This window comes from Hippocampus bargibanti, linkage group LG10 (genome assembly GCF_051943395.1).
Source record: "Hippocampus bargibanti isolate YZ-2025 linkage group LG10, ASM5194339v1, whole genome shotgun sequence".
In the NCBI taxonomy this organism is placed as follows: Eukaryota; Metazoa; Chordata; class Actinopteri; order Syngnathiformes; family Syngnathidae; genus Hippocampus; species Hippocampus bargibanti.
Window position 1 is genome coordinate 1,297,467 of NC_142743.1, and position 15,034 is coordinate 1,312,500.

The window sequence follows — 15,034 nt, forward strand, 5'->3', positions numbered from 1 at the left end:
TATAATACATGTGCTATCGTATTGTAATGGAAGAAATACACTGCACTTTATAATAAAGTCACTTCATTTACATTTGTGATGGTCGTTTATGGCTCTTAATTGACACCTGTTGCTTTCTGACTTGTAAGGTCTTACGAAACTGAGGCATCACATTATCATTCATCATGTTGATGATTCTCATAGCCTTTCCTGGAGGTAACTGTTCAATAAAAGCCTGCACAAATCAAATCCTCTGTGTTGAGGACCTCATTATGGTCAGCAACAAGCTCATCGATGTCATCTGCATCCACTTCGTGTCCCGTAGGTGCCGGCAGAGATTTTATTACAACAAAAGGCGCGAGTCCGATGATTCCACGGACGCGGAATAAAACGCGTCATTAGTCACCTGAAAGCATCGACTAAATTTAGTCGATGTCCATCCTTCGCCTAAAAGCTTTACAGTGTTGTGTAAACTTTACACAAAGGCGTTATTTAGTCAATGCTTTCACGTGACTAATGACGCCGAAATTGTCACGTGTGACACTTCAATTTCATTTCATTTCAAGGAGTCGCTGCAGCTTTACACTGTAAAGCTTTTCGGCGAAGGATGGTGGCAATGGTGGAAATGGAAAATGTTACTCTCAGGGAAGTGGCACACAGCATTAGAGATGTGTCAGGCTGAGATTCACATGACAGCCGTGGTGTAATGCCACAAACGCACACCTCGTTCGTGTTTCTCAATTATCTCTTTCTCCTCGAAGGTGATTGTATTTTTTTGTGTCTTCTCCGGCTGAACACGAGCCTGTGGTGTTTTTGTTCGTCCCATAATAGTAAAATTATCTGCAAAAAGCTCCTGGGAGGCGAACGACGTGTGAATTCAGAGAAATGGGGCATGGAAAGTAGCGCCGGCTGGAGCGCTGTTCGGTCGTGTGCTTCCGCCGAAGATCACTCCGCCATATCCGAAGATCACTCCGCCAGCCGTGGTGGGTGTGTATCGCGAAAAGTAGTGGGTATTTCAAGGTTCAATTTTCATAAATTTGACGTTCGTAAGACAAAAAAAACGTAATATAAGGTGTTCGTAAGGTCTCACTGTACTTCCAAGGGCTTCATTGACCGCACTGCTGTTATCACAGTTCACTGGAAATAATTTGCCTGGATTATTGGCAACTAATGTCAATGTTGTCGTGGAAGAGTATAGAAGATTTCTTCAAGTAAATGTGCAAATGTTTTTGGTTGTTTATCGCGTGGCATATTTGTTTTTGTGGAGCATGATATTTTTGTAAAATATGCTTGTATTTTTTAATAATAAGATAGACACTCCAGTAGATTGACACATGGGACAGTCTAAGACTCAACATCAGCGTAATGGGTTGGAAATGATCGTTCTTCCCTGGTTCATAGCTTTTCAGGGTGTTGATGGCAGAGGATGGTTAAATCAGCAGGAAGCCAGGTGTTGGACAGAATAAGTTAGTCTAATCTTGGAGACAGCAGGGGCATCGCGGTGTTGGCCGAGGAGGAGGCAGGAAGAGGGAGAGAGAAGAGGGAGAGAGAAGAGGAAGAGGGCCGAAAGACCGCTGGAAGAGAATTTATAAGACGGGTGACGTAATAGGATGTGGCATCATGTAAAGGAAGGCAGGATATGATGTATCAAGAAGTCCGAAACGTAAACAAACTATGCGAAAGAGATGTTTAAAGATGTTCGTATAGCGAATTACCCCAACAAGCGTAAAACAAAGCCTGCACCATGCATGTTTTTGGGGATATGGAGGCATGCAAACTCCACACCGTGAGGCCTGAGCCGCAATAAAACCCTGCATCCCTGCACTGTAAAGCAAACCCTCGAACAAGCCAATCGCCATGAAATAGGTTGCAAATATGTAATGTCATCCACAAAAATAACAAATTCAAATTTCTATTTTTCATCAAAATAAAGCTAAATTAATAAAAAAAATCCGGCATACTTTGAAATTATATGGCCTGGAGTATTCCTGTGGCACCTCATATATCCTTCATGTTGGTAGCGATTGGTCCTCACATATTTGAACGCTGAACAGTTTCCTTTACACAAAATATAAATACAGTGTGTGTGTGTGTGTGTGTGTGTGTGCGTGTGCGTGTGTGTGTGTGTATATATACTGTATTATCTTGAACGTTTCATAATACAATCAATAAAATATTTTTTTTCATCTAGATCAGAAAACCTGGTATAGTTAACCATCTTCGCTAGTATGTACAAACTCACATTACAAGGAGTTTTTTTTATAATGTTCCGAACTTTATATATTAATGTTATATTTGTTTAACCAAATATAATAATGACTGAAAGATGTTTGTTTATGACTTTTTTTTTCTATTTTCAAATTTCAACAACCTTTGCCACGAAATAAGCCACCTTTGCTGCTCTATTTTCCCTTGTGGCTAGTGTATTTGCACTGTTGGAGTGGAATTGATTGAATTAGTTTCTTCAGCCTGTACAGGGAATTGCTTTGTGTCTCATGGCTGAGTAAAAGCAACTAATGGGTGGATATATGACTCTGCTTCATTAGTTGAAGGGCAGTGAGCATATGGGCCCTTCTGTATCACTGTGAGCGGTCCTGTCAGATGGGCTCCCACCGGAAAGCGGATAGACCATGCCAATTAGGCTGGAGGGCTTCTGCCATTGTAAATACTATGACGAGCCAGCAGAAACGGCCTGTAGTTGGTGCTAGCCTTCCTAGAGCAGCACCTGGGGCGAGGTATTATTTGGTCCTTCGCTCGCGTTGCAATTCACAGTGCATATACTTCAAAATAAATATAGCAATTTGGACTTATAAAAGTTCAAATTATAAATAACACTCAAAGATATTTTTCAATTATTGAAAAATATAAAAAAGGGAAAGCCTAATTGATAAATGTTATTTACTATGCAACATGTATCGCGGGTGTTTTCACTGACCGGGTAGGTTTAATCTCCACTAATGCTGAAGACAACTCAAAGTCACAGAGCTAGCTTGTCTCCAGAGGCTCGTAAGTGTGCTGGAGCCTGTGCTGATCTCTTCAAGCCATCGGCAGGTTACATTAAATTAAGTTATAAGGTTGTCTGTTCATCCGTTTCCTAAAATGTGCTCGCCTTAGTAGTCGTTGAATGTTTGGCCATTCCGCCAACTGAAGCCCCAACAGGAACAGCGAAAAAGCGAGAATATGTATTTAGTTTCATCAGCGATCCATATGCAATCATCAAAAAGAGCCACACATGGCTCGCGAGCCATAGGTTCCCGACCCCTGCCCTAGAGTGTGATCGAACGCAGTTTAGGAACCACTGTTTTATAAGAATTAATGTACTTGTTGGAATCTAATTCCTGTATCTCTTCTGGTTCGGCGTTCAACGGAGTTTCATGATGAAATACCAGCGGGGATGATAGATGGTGAACAGAAAAGACTACTTTATTCTAGTAAAACAATAGAAGAACATCTCTCGTCGGAGCGGGAAGCCAAGAGCGCAAAGCCCGCCCCTTCAACCTAATTTAACTCACACAGCAGCGATGACATCATCTCGACCAAGCCTCTAAACAACGGAAAGGGGGTTGGGAGAACATTAGACTTGAAGAACATCTCTAGTTACACCCTACATACGCAACGAGCTAACTAATAAGCTACATACATCCATATAGACGAAACTAAACATGAAATAACACAGGATGTTTACGGATGTATATAAAAACACTCTATCAGTACTGTTGTGTTAAAAAAAAGAGAAAAAAAAGAGAGACAATCATTACAGACCACTTAACGCTAACTGCCAAAATGTCAATCGGAATGCAGCTTTATCATATTAACTGAAGAGAAATCATGGTCTTGGCCATTTAATTACTGGATCAAAAATACGATTAGGGAAACATACTTTAAAAATCATTCATAATTCTCATCCAATAAACTAAAATGTCTAAACTCAGGGACATTTGTTACAAGTACAGCTTTTGCTTAAGAACAACCAAATGTTTTATGCAACTCTTCTTTTGCCTTCCTCCTACTGTTATTTTACGGACAGAAATGGTTACGTGTCTTTCATAAAATAAAAATAAAAATCAATGTAATCAATGCATTGAATTGCTATTATCACAAGGTCCAAAAATGTGTATAAAGAGTCAATACAACTTCATAACATCTTTGAAGAAATGTTGAGAACTCTTGTCTGACCGCATCTGATCTTATTTTGTTTATATTTTATGTGCAAGTGTTCGGTATTGACATGAATACCTGTAACTGTGTTACATATTCAGGATACCAAAAAATAACTTTATTCCACTCCAATTATGGTAAATAAACAATCAAATTAGAGAGATATTTAAATGCACGGCAAGAGATGTTGCAGTCAAGTCACTAATCACCCGCTCTAATATTCTTGGCCAATTTCCCTGACAACCGCTCATGATGCCCATATGTCAATCAGCAACATATGTGGAAGCAGTGGCATGTTACCAGCCAACTTGGAGTTTTCCATGAGGGAGAGATGTTGATAACTTGTGTTGAAACCATACTCATATTAGTTTTCAGCTCAATCCCATCCTCCGGACACTCACTCTGAGGTTCCCGAGTCTATTGTGCCATGCAATGAGCAATTTCACTCGTGTGTCCCCCACCTCTTGCCTATACACAGCTTCGATAGGCTCCGACAACTCCCGAGAGACTTGTCAGGATAAAGCAATGGATGGACGGAAAATGGGTGGATGGTTTTTCCTGGAGCATTGTTGCCAGCATTTTTTTTAATGCTCGGCCGAACCGTGTCATCATAAGGAGTCAACGTAACAATGCAAAATTCTCACAAGGTGTTTTGTATAGCGATAAAACGCCCTTTTCAACATAATGTTCTCAATAAGGCCGGGCTATCAGGCTGAAAAATTCTTAACAAATATATAATTTCAGTCAATACAATAGAAATAATAATAATAATATGAATCACAACAACAATTATAATAATGGATGAGTTATTAGCAATGTGTTTCTTTGGAAATAGGTTTCTTCACCAAGTAGTTATGATTTCTTATTGTGAGCAAATATTCAACTCGATAAAATATGTGTGTGTAAGCTCTCAGTCATCCGTCATTTGTACTTCTTTGAAGGTGTATATATATACAGTAAAGTGTTGTTATATCGATATTCTCGGGAGTTGGAAAAAATGTCGATATAACTGGACTATCGATATATCCGATCCTGCGCCGAACTGCATTAACAAAAGCCGCCAAAAGAGGGCAGCCAAGCGCCATATAAGAAACGGAGCTGGCCATGAGCTCCCATTTTGTGCCTCTTTTTTTTGAGGGGGGTGAGAGATGTTCCCCCAATGTTGCCTCAAAATGGCACATATATTTCTTTAATGATTGCAAACATGTATGCTTTCATCTTCAGAACTACAGTGTATTTGAATCATATTCATAACTGGATGTGTACCAATAAAGCATATTATCCGAATCTATAGCCATTGTTTGGATTCACAAACAATTCTTTGTGTGAAGTCATTTTTATTGGTGTTTTGCATTTGAATAAAAAGTGACATCGGTTGTCCTTTAATACACAGTATGGAATGTTAATAATTTTCAAAATCATCACGCTTCAGCATACAAAACAAGAAACATTGTTGCAAAAAACGATTGCATTCATATACAGTACAGTGGGAATGTACATAACACAACAGGGAAACTGCAACGCTTACATCTTACTGTATTATGTATACAATTTAAAAAAGTCTTCAATCTTCTTCTGCTTCCCATTTCTCCTTTTAACACGGGTGCTGGTCACGTAACAAACTCACGTGACCAAGTCGACCAATGGCACGACCGATGGCGTGTCACGTAAGTCACGTGACCAAGTCGACCAATGCCACGACCGATGTATCGATATAAACAGCAAAATGGCCGGCGGGGGATGAAAAGGAGCACCGTAATAACCGGATTATCGTAATAACCGGGTATCGTACTAAACGGTACTAATTATACATAAAAAGACTAGAAATGTGCAAGGGAAATGAAAATAGTATCGTAATAAGTGGTACTATCGATATAACCGATATCGATATAACGAGACTCATATACACATATATATATATATATATATATATATATATATATATATATATATATATATATATATATATATATATATATATATATATATATGCATCTCTCAGGAATGCTTCGCGGGTGAGTGCCGCTAGCATGCAGCTATGTTGGGTGAATGTATTGTGAAATTCTTCCGGCCAAAAGAGTTCTAACTACAGTTAATCTGCGCATCGGTGATCTTGTTGTGCAGGTGAATGTGGTAAGGGAGACCAATTCTAGCCGAGCTCTGTGGGTGTAGACTTACTACGCTAAACTCTTAATGCCTGTTTGGATTAAGAGTCGATTTCTGGGCGCCGAGCGTACTAGATGGTTGTTAGACTCGGGCTGACTCACGAGGGCTGAAGAAAGATTAATTTATTAATTTGATTCGGACGATTATGTGTTCTTTTTTTGTTTAATTTCAGCTGCAATAGATCGTGGATTACCGTAATATTAATACATTCACCAACATGAGCGCATGGTCAGTTTTGCTAGCGAGGCAGTACTATGGGGTTTCCCAGGCCAGCCCGTGGGGACAGAGGGGAGTCGTTTGGGTGGGGCGTTTGGAGGAGCCGTCTTTGTGTGTGTCTTTTTGTCTTCCCGTTTCGTGTTTTTTGTGTTTGTCTTTTGTCTTTTTATGTTGCATTGTGGGCTTTTGTGTATTGTTGTATATGTATGTGCATTGTGTGAGCGTATACATTGACAGCTGGGGGTGAGATTCGCTGCAACAAAGGGACGGTGGGGGGGGAGAGAGAAGTGGGTGGGGGAGGGGGAGAGGTGAATTCACAGCCGCATTCTTCGACAGATTGATTTGTTCGCGAATAGGTAAATAAACGTAAATAAATAAATAAATAAGGGTTGCGTTAACATTCACAAACGTATTATGCAAAAACATAGCTCCTGCCTCATGTGACTCTGCCGCGCAGTTCTCTTTTCTCCTTTCACAGTACGAGAGAATGGTTGCCCTGGGGAAAGAGCCTTGTCATTACAAGTGGGTGCCAGGCAGACGACTATCCTGTCTCACCGAGAAACCTGTCCAACCATGCAGCGAGGAGACTTTTGTCTCCGCTCGGCGTCCTCATGAATGACATAACACTGTTTTTTTTTCTTCCCATAGCTTCTGATGAATACCGTCCACTTGAAACAAAAACTGAATTAAATAGGCAAATTCGACTGAGTGAACGAATAAATAAGCCAACAAACAAATGAATAAACAGAGGCTGAACTTCAGTGAATTTGAAGGCAAAAGTAAAATATTTTGTTAGATTTGACAAAGTGTTTTCACTAAGAGAATTGAACACCTTGAAGTCAGAATTCAAATGTTTTTGTCTGCGATCGGGACAAGTAATTTTGAAATCCTGATTTGGTTGAATGCAAAATGAAATGGAAATTGTAAAAAATGAAAGCGCCAAAGAGTGAATTTATACAATAATAGGATTAGTTTTGTTAGATTGAGCTAAACTTTGTATATGGCTTGATTAAGCCATTTGGAAGAAGCCAGAGTTATTTACGATGCCTCTTCAAGGGCTTTGTCAGCACAGAACTTCAAAGGGGTTTAAAACACCTAGAGGCAATTCTGGGACATTCCACATTCCACTGTGTTGACCTCTCGTTAATGACAGTTCAATTGGAAAAAGTAAATAAAATAGTCAATAAATTAGGCTAAATAACAGGAACATTTATCTCGAATTGGATGAAATTGGCAAGGTAAATGTAACTGGATTCGCTGGTGATTAATTACTTAAAAGAGATTTACCAGTTGGTATCATTGGACTTTTCACAAGTAGAAGTGTATGGATTTATTAAGATAATGATTGTGACATGATCATTACACTTGTTTTGACCTGACAATTGTCTTCCCCCTGAAGTCAAAGAACAGATGATTTGATTCATATATATATACACGATAACAAATTGAATTTGATCGGATTCACCTTTATTAGTTTCTAAGCAGAGAAATTAATTTGAAGGGGACAAAATGGATTTGCAATATATGATGACTATTTTTTTTTTCATTATGCTTTATGCAGATGATGTGGACGGCAACAATTCGCAAACAGAGCTGGGAGATAGCGGTTGAGAAATTGTTCGATTTGCAGGATGAATTGATGAACTCTGAGATGCACAAGCCACTTGAATCCACCCATCTTGTGATTTTCTAGGGGCAGACGCTGCTGAATCACAGTATCATCCAAACTGAATTTTGATTCTTGATGTCTTTGGAAACAAAATGTAATCTCTGCTTCAATTGTCATAGGAGATCCAACAAAGGAGAGGCCGCAACGGCTGGTGTAATGCACCTGCACAACTAGAGTTGGCACACCCGACTGATGATTTGGGATCGATGACAAAGCCCCTATTGAGAAAAGTTTTGATTTCCAAAAGTATAGTGTTTGGCATTTATTCAAATGCATGACAATTTTTATTTTGCACATATTTCTCATCCAACCATCTAGCGAGCAACACATTGTTACAATTAGGCTTGATCGAACGAAAAATATTCAACATTTATTAAGACAGCCGCAGATGCTAATTTATCTTCTGGCTACCTTTGCGTACAGTGGTGACATTTGTCAGTTCAAAAGTAATTTTTGGAGGAGCCGTCTTTGTGTGTGTCTTTTTTTCTTCCCCTTTCGTGTCCTTTGTCTTTGTCTTTTGTCTTTTTATCTTGCATTGTGTGCTTTTGTGTATTGTTGTGTATGTACGCGCGTTGTGTTAGCGTATACGTTGACAGCTGGGGGTGAGATTCGCTGTAATAAAGGGACGGTGGGGGGGGGAGTGGGTGGGATCCCCAGAAATTACAGATACCGTATATAACAGCTGTAAAAATCATTGCATGGAGTCCTTGGAGGTCCGCTGGAGAGCTCTAAATAAGGCATGGCATGCAACTGCAACTCTTCAGTGTGTGTGTGTGTGTGTGTGCATGTGTGTGGGGGTATGTGCGTGTGCGTATTTCTTTTGGAAAGGGGTCCCTGAAGCCACCTGCCGTATCCAAGGAGTTGGCTTTGCTGTGAAGTCCCAACTACTGCAATGCATCCAGGAATCACCACTTCCCTGTCAGCATCAATAAAATCAGATGACCTGGCGCATACCCTCGGCAAAGGACCGCTTCGCTACACTCATCAGTGGTTACGCACCAACTCTGGATGTCAACCACAATGTCAAGGACGAGTTCTACAGATCCTTGGACACCATCCCGCAGAAAACTACGGCCACGGATCAGCTCATAGTCATGGGACATTTCAATGCCAGGGTGGGCATGGAACACCTTGTGTGGAGTAAAGTTATTGGCCAGCATGGAGTGAGAAAGATGAACATCAACAGCCTTTGGCTCCTCTCCCTCTATGCACCCCTGCTCCAAACATTGGCACCTCCAGGACTATGTGATTGTCCGTCAAACTGACTTACAATATATCCTATTCACCCGTGCCATGCGTGGAGCTGAATGTGGGACTGACCACCTTATGGTCAAATCCAAATTCTTTTGCACGTACATCTCCATCGCCCAAAGAAAGCTCCCAATGGAAAGCTCTGCTGCACAGCATTGACCAGCCGCACCATCAAAGCCAACCTTCAACATCTCCTCGCTGAAAACCTCGACAAGATCTCCGAGACCTCAGTTGACTTGCAAGCTATGCGTCAAGCTATTTACAGCACAGCCTCGGAAGTGCTTGGCCAGTCAAAGAGACAACACCAGGATTGGTTCGATTCTAACTCAGATGAGATTCGGACCGATCTAAAAGCAAAAGATGAGGCCCACAAAGCTCTCCTTGTAATGATATGAGCAAATAGTATTTGCATGTTCTACTAGTGATGCCGGTGACCAAGTACGGTACAAAGACAAAACAAACACATGGTCACAGAAAGGAACTGTTCTGCGTCAGGTCCAACCAAGGTGTAACTCCATTTCGAACAAAGGACTCCGGTTCTTTGTGTGACGGGTGTCACAATAGTGACTGTCTTCATCTCCACGATGCTGCCGTATTAATGAAGACGAGACGCGTGGATGTGTCTTTTCATTTCTTTTATTTCTGCAACACAGTATGGCAGAAGGGATGGGTGAAGTCGCATGGGTTTCGTCTTGTGATTAACCTGAATCTCCTCGAGATTGTTCTCAAATGCAAAACATTGTAGATAACAAAACAGAATTAACAACGTGTGATCGTATAGTGGTTATTTACAGAAAAAGAGAATACAACACAAGTTCACTGTTATTTACAAGATGTCCCTGAACGCATCATGGGCGGAGACTCGGCAGAACACGCGGTGCGCTTGTAATGGCTGGCGCGCAGTTCAACCCGCCACGGACACTCACGGGCAAATGAAACACGACACAAGAAACTAAATATTGTTCAATAAAAACGAAATGAAACAATTATTACCTGCAACACAGTATGGCAGAAGGGATGGGTGAAGTCGCATGGGTTTCGTCTTGTGATTAACTGCGATAGAAAAGCGCATATGGTCCAAAGTTCCACTCGACAAAACGTGAAGTAAATAATGACACAAAAAGTAATCTGGACTCGAAATGAATAAGGGAACTAATTAGATAACACTAGACAGTACAAAAGGGGAAACAAAATAAGATATTGTCATGAAAATACGCGTTAATCAAGACCAACAGAAAATTGCGACTCACCCTGAATCTCCTCGAGATTGTTCTGGAAACTATGGGCGGGACATAGTGCCACACTGTGCGCCGTTGCGTCACTTCCTTCATAATTTAATAACCTAAGTGTACAACTCCGTTACATTTGTACAGATGGTTATTCTTTAATGTGATTTTACAGCAACGTCATCACCATCATCACCACCACCACCGTAGAACTACAAACAAGTACAAAATATCGGTTATTTACACACAAACATTTGGACCCCACATCAATGAAATAAAACGTATGCAACAAAATTGTACAAACCACTTTGCCCGCTTTCTGTCCGAAATAGAAGTATTTGGTCTTTGTTCTTTTCCTTGCTACACAGCGCAACGATAAAGCTTGTCGATCCTCGCCGTCTTTTTCTTAGTAAAATGAAACTTAAATACCATAGAGCAGGAAGTAAAGCTCTACCGGAAGTCACAAAAGCCCAACGCAATGTTAGGAAAATAAAGCACAGCCATCTGCTGGTCATCTACGGTACATCGGTCATAAACAAATGCATGAGCTGCATTTACTCAAGGTCATCCAACATTCAGACAGAGGAAGGTGCTGTTTGAAGAAGAAACCGCCGAGATCTTCTCAAAGAACCAACCATAGCAAGTCAACAAACAGAGACTGTAACAGAGACTGTTGTAACACCTCTAAATTGATGCCGGTGACCAAGTACGGTACAAAGACAAAACAAACACATGGTCACAGAAAGGAACTGTTCTGCGTCAGGTCCAACCAAGGTGTAACTCCATTTCGAACAAAGGACTCCGGTTCTTTGTGTGACGGGTGTCACAATAGTGACTGTCTTCATCTCCACGATGCTGCCGTATTAATGAAGACGAGACGCGTGGATGTGTCTTTTCATTTCTTTTATTTCTGCAACACAGTATGGCAGAAGGGATGGGTGAAGTCGCATGGGTTTCGTCTTGTGATTAACCTGAATCTCCTCGAGATTGTTCTCAAATGCAAAACATTGTAGATAACAAAACAGAATTAACAACGTGTGATCGTATAGTGGTTATTTACAGAAAAAGAGAATACAACACAAGTTCACTGTTATTTACAAGATGTCCCTGAACGCATCATGGGCGGAGACTCGGCAGAACACGCGGTGCGCTTGTAATGGCTGGCGCGCAGTTCAACCCGCCACGGACACTCACGGGCAAATGAAACACGACACAAGAAACTAAATATTGTTCAATAAAAACGAAATGAAACAATTATTACCTGCAACACAGTATGGCAGAAGGGATGGGTGAAGTCGCATGGGTTTCGTCTTGTGATTAACTGCGATAGAAAAGCGCATATGGTCCAAAGTTCCACTCGACAAAACGTGAAGTAAATAATGACACAAAAAGTAATCTGGACTCGAAATGAATAAGGGAACTAATTAGATAACACTAGACAGTACAAAAGGGGAAACAAAATAAGATATTGTCATGAAAATACGCGTTAATCAAGACCAACAGAAAATTGCGACTCACCCTGAATCTCCTCGAGATTGTTCTGGAAACTATGGGCGGGACATAGTGCCACACTGTGCGCCGTTGCGTCACTTCCTTCATAATTTAATAACCTAAGTGTACAACTCCGTTACATTTGTACAGATGGTTATTCTTTAATGTGATTTTACAGCAACGTCATCACCATCATCACCACCACCACCACCGTAGAACTACAAACAAGTACAAAATATCGGTTATTTACACACAAACATTTGGACCCCACATCAATGAAATAAAACGTATGCAACAAAATTGTACAAACCACTTTGCCCGCTTTCTGTATTTAGTATTTGGTCTTTGTTCTTTTCCTTGCTACACAGCGCAACGATAAAGCTTGTCGATCCTCGCCGTCTTTTTCTTAGTAAAATGAAACTTAAATACCATAGAGCAGGAAGTAAAGCTCTACCGGAAGTCTCAAAAGCCCAACGCAATGTTAGGAAAATAAAGCACAGCCATCTGCTGGTCATCTACGGTACATCGGTCATAAACAAATGCATGAGCTGCATTTACTCAAGGTCATCCAACATTCAGACAGAGGAAGGTGCTGTTTGAAGAAGAAACCGCCGAGATCTTCTCAAAGAACCAACCATAGCAAGTCAACAAACAGAGACTGTAACAGAGACTGTTGTAACACCTCTAAATCCAGGACATGCTATGAATGCGGTAAATTTGTAAGTTTGTTGATTGTGCTTTTGGGTGTAGCTCACATTCCTTGATTCAAAAACATTTCTTTCCAAATTCACGATGTACAAAATGTGCACGCACAAACACACACACACACACACACACACACACACACACACACACACCACACACACACACACACACACACACACACACACACACACACACACACGCGCGCGCACACACACACACACACACACACACACAGACAGACAACACAACACACACCCACACGCCCACACACGCACACATACATACACACACACACATGAATTAAGTATGATTACCCGTATCTTCCGGTGTAAAAGGCACACCCAAAAGCCTTGATTTTCTCCAAAAGATGACCTTGCGCCTTATACAAAGGTGCGTCTTTTAAGTGAAATAATATTGAGCCACAACAGGTCTTGCAACTATTGTTAGCAGCCACCGACTACATTTCCTACCATGGAAGAAGTAGTGTGTAACACCAGCATCTACTGTAGCGCCTTATAATGTGGTGTGCCTTATTCTTGGAAAACTTTTATATATTTATATATAACATTTTCTCATTCATTGGAGGTGCGCCTTATAGTCCAGTGCACCTTATCTATGGAAAAAGTTTGAAAATACACCATTAGAACTAGAACTGCTTCATATCATCACAAAGAGGGTACAGCAAGTCCTGAAGAATGAATGTCTCTCTGTGTCTTTGTTTTGTCATAGTGTCTCTGTGCTGTCATATTATTTGTTATTTAGGTTTTTTTTTTGTTATTTTGACTTCAAGACGGCGCCGCGAGAGTGGCTGCCTTTCCAGCAGCTCATGTATTTTGTTATTCTACTTTCATTCCTTTCATCACTTTGCTGCTGTGAAATGTAAATTTCTCCACTGTGAGACTAATAAAGGCATATCCAATCCAATCCAATCCAATTATATACTTGCACTATGTACAGTTTTTTTTTATGAAACGATTTTGCAAATTTACATTTGCACAGTATACAGTTGACATTTTTATTTTGTGATGCTTAGAATATCTTCTTTTCTATCCTTTCACCCCCCCCCCCCCCCCACCCATCCCCTTTCAATTGCTGCTGTGGACTGAAAATTTCCCCATTGTGGACGAATAAAGGCTTTCTGATTCTGATTCATTGGGGGTGCGCCTTCTACCAGTGTTTGAAATAATGTCTGCCTGGAGGCCCGGGCGTACAACTTTTACGTCGGGCGTACAACTTTCAAAACGTCTATATTTTCAAATCAAACTTTTGTTTTATTCAATAAAGCAAAAGCTACAAGCAAACCACTACAAGCCACGTGGACTCCTCTATCTAGAGCAGTCCACGTGGCTTTTAGCGGACAACGCAACGTAAATATGGCATTGTGCACCATGACAACAAACGACAATTGGAGCAAAATCTTCAGCAAGGGATATTTACCACAAATAAAGCAAGGGAGCATTTGTGGTCGGTACTTCCTTAATTTTAAAAAAATCATTTATACTTCGCAACATTGTTTTTTGTTTGTTTGTTTGTTTTTTTTGCGATTAGTCGTGTTATTGTGTTTCAAGTTGTGAAAAATGGGGCAGGCAACTTTATGGCCGGGCAGGCAACTTTATGGCCGCGCAGGCAACTTTTCAGAGTTGTCTGCCCTGGTGTCCGCTAATGTTTTGTCATGAGTTTCAGACACTGCTTATACTCTGGTGCGTCTTATATTTCATATTTTTGTCAGAAAAAAAAAAAAAAAAACGGTCATAGTTGTTTTCCAAAATAAAAGCAGATATTTAGCAAAGAACAGAAAGAAAATCAGAAAGGTTGGGTATCGTTAAGATTTTATTGATACTCCAACTATTAACGATAATGCATATTGATTCACAGTGGCATATTGCTTTCACATTGTCTGTATTTTTTTTATCTCAATTGGCCAAAAGCATTATTGTAAAATAAATGATTTTAACAGACCACTCTTGTATTGTTTCCCTCTATACAATAATTATTTATTGTAAAATGAAAATATACTTTATATAATATGTGCAATGTAAATTTATCCACTGCGAGACTAATAAAAGCAAATCCAATCCAATCCAATTTTAAAATGATAACAACGAATGATATTTGCGGCATGAAATGCATAAGGCAAAATATACTCCTCTGACAGTTTTAACATATATGGCAT

General features: G+C 40.3%; 1 protein-coding gene and 2 long non-coding RNA genes across 12 annotated transcripts in view; all 3 read right to left on the minus strand.

Moving 5' to 3' along the window:
• Nucleotides 1-15,034, minus strand: part of LOC148892033 (VPS10 domain-containing receptor SorCS1-like) — a 147,493-nt gene that overhangs the window by 107,237 nt on the left and 25,222 nt on the right. The gene's annotated exons all lie outside the window — the stretch shown is intronic.
• On the minus strand, nt 8,251-11,119 carry LOC148892034 (uncharacterized). Its single transcript, XR_016116133.1, has 3 exons — nt 10,970-11,119; nt 10,690-10,877; nt 8,251-10,492 (listed from the first exon to the last, which is right to left on the minus strand). It is a non-coding gene; the product is annotated as an uncharacterized LOC148892034 (long non-coding RNA).
• LOC148892035 (uncharacterized) lies at nt 11,367-12,543 on the minus strand. Its single transcript, XR_016116134.1, has 3 exons — nt 12,467-12,543; nt 12,184-12,374; nt 11,367-11,986 (listed from the first exon to the last, which is right to left on the minus strand). It is a non-coding gene; the product is annotated as an uncharacterized LOC148892035 (long non-coding RNA).